General features: G+C 46.3%; 1 pseudogene; it reads right to left on the bottom strand.

Annotated features, from left to right (window-relative positions):
- Nucleotides 1-212: 212 nt before the first annotated feature.
- LOC119358412 lies at nt 213-4,071 on the bottom strand (annotated as a pseudogene).
- Between the last annotated feature and the right edge of the window lie 869 nt (nt 4,072-4,940).

The following is a 4,940-nucleotide window of genomic DNA, read 5'->3' as shown; positions in this document are numbered from 1 at the left end:
CGGCCTTGCAGGGGGGGGGGGGCGAGAAGCAGCACAAGCCACGCCCGGTCGCGTGAGCATCAGCAGCGCCATGCAAGGGAGCACGAGCTACCGCCAGCTCCAGAGCACGGGCGCGCCGCAGTGGTGGCCGGGGCGCGAGCTCCGCCCCTCACTCCGAACACCCCGTGGGCGCCCTGGTCCGGCGCCGACTCTCAGCCCACGGCCGCACCGCGTCACACTCGGTCGTCCGCGGACCATTTCTGCACCGCGGCCGCCGGTGTTGTGCTCCTGCCACTGGCGAGCTGGGCGGCCGACAGCATGCCTGCTAGGTGTTCGATGAAATTACTTCAGAGTTCTAACGTCCGTCTCCTCACTCTGTTTGCCCATGCCATGTCGTCCTGACAATGGGACCTACTCGGCAGATTCAGCGTCAAACAACTCTAATCGATCAATCAGTGTTTTTTGAAAACTGTCAGCACAATGGTGGCGGATTTTTAAAAAAAAACCGAATGGTGGTGGCTTTCCGAATTAGTGTCCCCAATTATGGTGGTTTTTTGCAATTTACTCCAATACAACACACCAGAAATAATAAATATTATATCTAGATCTGTAGACCACCTAGCAACGACTACAAGCACTGAAGCGAGCCGAAGGCGCGTCGCCGTCATCGCCCCTCCCTCGCCAGAGCCGGGCAAAACTTATTGTAGTAGACAGTCGGGAAGTCGTCGTGCTAAGGCCCATAGAACAAGCGCAATAGAACAACAACCACCGCTGATGAAGAATAGCGTAGACCGGAAGGATCCAACCTGAAGAAACACAAACGTAGACGAACTACAACCAGATCCGAGCAAATCCACCAAGGACAGATCCGCCGAAGACACATCTCCACACGCCCACCGACGATGCTAGACACACCATCGGAACGAGGGCTAGGCGGGAAGAACCTTATTCCATCTTTAGGGAGCCGCCGCCGCCGCCGTCTCGTCTTCCTGAGCAGGACACAAACCCTAACAAAATTCGAAAGAAACATCTAAAGACAAAGCCCTCCCACCGGCAAGGGCCGGGATACACCGCGCCGCCATGGCCCTAAAGCCACCGAAGACGAGGCGGACCGGCAGCGGCGCCGGCGGGAGGCAAAGAAACCCTAAGCTTTTCTTATGTTCAACCATAATTTAGCCAACAATACCTCGAATAAGCTCCCTAGCAACCATGATGCCAACTCCTTCAGCTACCTCTTTCTTCAATGTAGGTGCATCTACTAACTATAAATGTGTTATAGGTCAAAGAGTGAAATCATTATTACATAAAGAACATTTGAGCAAACCAACACATTATTCTTCATATACAACCAATAATAATTGAAAACAAGTTCACCATCCCAAATCTTGCAGCTATGACTTCCTTTGCTAGCAAAACAACCAAGGTGAAAGTTCGTGCTGCACAGACCTGCCATCCATATATTCAACCCAAGCTTTTTGAGAGGTATGCCTGAGCCTATCTTGATCTTTGATTGGCGCGGCTGCTCAGTAGAGGGGCATGTTTTGGATGACATGTTTAGCCAATGCCATGCAGAGTACTAGTACCATTTACTCCAAGCACTCAGGTGGTTAGGTGGTTGAGTACTTGATTTTGTTGATGAGAGGTTTCATGGAAATCAACTTGTATGAAGGGATCCAGTTCTTGGAGGATTTAGGTGTTGAGACTTTCAGCGTTTCTGGAGGATTTTCTAGTCTGAAATAGTACTCCCGTTCCAATGATTTGACACATGAATTTTGTCCTAAAGTCAGAAATTTCTAAGTTTGACCACGTTTCTAGATAAAAATGCTGATATCTAGAATATTGAATAAATGCATTATAAAAATATACTTCATAAAGAATATACTTATGTTCTTTCGATTGATATAGATATTTTTTCTATAAACACTTGGTCAAGCAGAGAAAATGTTGGCTTAGATAAAACCTATATTTTAGGCTGGGGGAGTAGTCTTTACCTCAATATTTCACTCTAGTTTTTACCTCGATATTTCTTCAACTTTTAGGATTTCTGCATCCTGAATAATTCAAATTTGTGGGAACCTCCTCGCCTAAAAAATGAATTGATGGTACTGCTAATGTTGATGCATTAGCGTTTACAGGAATGCTTACTTTAAACAGTAGAAAACAGAACAAACCGGACAATAGCAAGCATGTATATTACAATTTCGTTTACTGCTTGCACTTGCATTCGACATACATACAAGTTCAGAATACCACTATTGAAGCAATATTTTTGAAAATTATCTTCACCGAGGACGAGCCGACCATGTTGTCCCTAAGTTGCTGGGCTATTGTTTCTTGCTCATTTTTGGTCCTTGGAAACAAGCCTCCTACCAGAGTAGGCAGTGCATCCATTGCCTCGCAATCCTTGCATGGTTCATCATCTTCTTTCAAAACAACAGTTTTCAAGTTTGGTGCTCGATCCATCACCTCACGTACAAATAACATATGTTGCTCCATGAGGGGACTAAAGTTGGTCACATGGAGCTCTCTCAGTTGCCACTTGTTACAGCTTGTGAACCCAGCCACCTTCCAAGAAGGTTTCACTCTTTGAATGACAACACGCTCCCAATTTAGTACCAGACATGGATGTTCAAACACCTGTATCCAAGAACCAATACCTAATATAATTACATAAAGTACATATAGTAGCTAGTATTGCCAGGCGATTCTATTCTGAAATCTATCAAGCGATGATATCAATAACCAGGAAGGAAATACATAAATCTATTCAACTAACAATCGAGACAAAGGGATAAGTAAAATTAGTACCTCAATATCAAATATCTCAACACTTGGAGCAGCTTCAAGGAGATTTATTGTCCATAATAGGTCAAACTCAACATATATGCCATGAATAGACAGCTTCCTTAGCTTGCTGAATGCGGTGCGGAGTTGCTTGCTTTCCGGCAGGATCCAAAGCTGGTCAACAGACAAATAAAGGAAAAAATCAATGAAACATTCCTAGCAATAATAAAGGTAAGCAAATATCTTGATCAAGACATGAAACAACAAAAAAAAAGAGCGTACGTTCCTAATTAACCCCGTAACTTCAAAATTACTATTGATGAAATTAGAAGCATGTCGCACAATCTATACTGAAATAGTATGAAATTACCTTTTCTCCTTGGAAATTTAAGGTCAGGGTATGAATTTTTGTGGCACCATCTAGAAGCTGGCTTAAACTAAACCCCGAGAGCTCAAGGTCTGCACCACACACAAGGAATAACTCCTTAAGGGACGGGACAGAACCAAAATGCAAGGGGGCCTCCGAGTGCATCCACGCCTCCCAACTGAGCAGCTCTAGTTTGGGAAGGCAGAGCACCTCAAGCCTCCTCAAGTAGGAATAGCGGACTTCAAGAACCCTGAGAACCGAATTTGGCGCATCTACCTGCCACACCGAGCAGTCGCCGACATCACAGTGTTCCAGACTAAGGTGCTGCAGCTGCTTGCAGCAATCAAATATGATGTTATGTATATCCCCCTCAGCAAAGCGCAGGTTGTAAAGCTGGAGCCTTTTGAGGCAAGGAAGTATATTAGGATAGGCGCTGAAGAACCCGTCCACGTCCCGTGCTTTCCGTAGCATATTCGCACCTTTGCAATCGTAATCCTTGTCGTCCGCAAGACCGCAATGGTGAGGTCCAGTTCTTTTACCATGCCGTTGTCAATGGCGTCACGGACAAGTGGGCCAATGTCATGCGAGTAATTGCCCACCAGGTAGATCTCAAGGGACATTCTTGAGATTCTGCTGCTGTGTTTGATGCGCAAGAAACTCCTAGCAGCTCTCGTCAGTGATGCCATTGCCTGATCTATGTGTTGCCATGGTATTTGAGAATAAAAATATATCTGCTGCCCAGCAGCAACAGGGTAATCCGGGCATGGGGCGGGTAGGAAATCCCTGACATGGAGGTCAAGGTCGAGGAGCAGCCATGGCAGGCTCCTCCAGCGCGTCGACAGAGCGCTGGTCTTTGCCGCCGTCGCAAGGTCCACCCTCCCCAAGATGGAGAGCAGGATGTCATCAGTCAGGGCGCCCAGCCTATCTTCCCCTTGTGGCATCTGCGACAAGACGAGATCATCCATGAATATTTGATTTGATTTTTTATTTTTGCGGTAGAAACTTTCAATCTATTTATCATCTGTCATGAATATTTGATTTGAATTGAAACCACAAAAGAAGATAAGCTAGCAAGAGCTCACACAGCGGTGGCACACATTATTCTGCTCCATGGATGATATCGGTTTTGCGCACATCTAGATGTGCCCTAAGTATTGCACATCTAAGTCCTATGGCATTGATATTGCGCAGAGATCCGTGCAGCTATTTTTCTTTTGCTTTTTCTTTTCATTTTTATATTTGATTGAGTCATTTAGAGGCGAAATAACTCGTGCATAATGATAATAATATGCTCGGAGCCGAGGACACGGTGAATCATGTATGTGCAGCCTCCATGGCAATACAGGGGTGGCAGATCTAGATGTATGTCCGACCTATTGGGATTGATTGATTTAAGTCCAACAACCTAGCTGTGTTGCATGAGAAGACGACTAGCTGCTCTGTCACACCCCCACCTAATACAGGGTGGTGTATGACAGGTCAGGTCCACCCTGATGTCATGTGGACTGAGTAGTAGGTGTGTGCGTGTGTGTGTGTGTGTGGTGCTTATGTACCCAACCCTCTGGTCTGTACTAATCCATCGAATGGAAAAGAGATGAACTGAGCTCAGCTCCTTCGTCCTCCTTCGGTCAACCCCGTACTTGCTCGCGAGTTCTCCTGTGATTCTCTAGCTGCTGCTAGGGACATCACATGCTCGTACCTCAGAGGAAGGAAGTCCCGACAGGAAGAAGGGGAACAGCGATGGCGGCGGTGAGGATAGAGACCGGATTGTGGCGTCAGCGGCGCCGTTGATAGAGGCGGGATTGCGTCG

The sequence above is a fragment of the Triticum dicoccoides genome, chromosome 2A, assembly GCF_002162155.2.
Source record: "Triticum dicoccoides isolate Atlit2015 ecotype Zavitan chromosome 2A, WEW_v2.0, whole genome shotgun sequence".
Taxonomy (NCBI): Eukaryota; Viridiplantae; Streptophyta; class Magnoliopsida; order Poales; family Poaceae; genus Triticum; species Triticum dicoccoides.
Note: the sequence above shows the minus strand (reverse complement) of the source record. Positions and strands in the feature narration are given on the sequence as shown.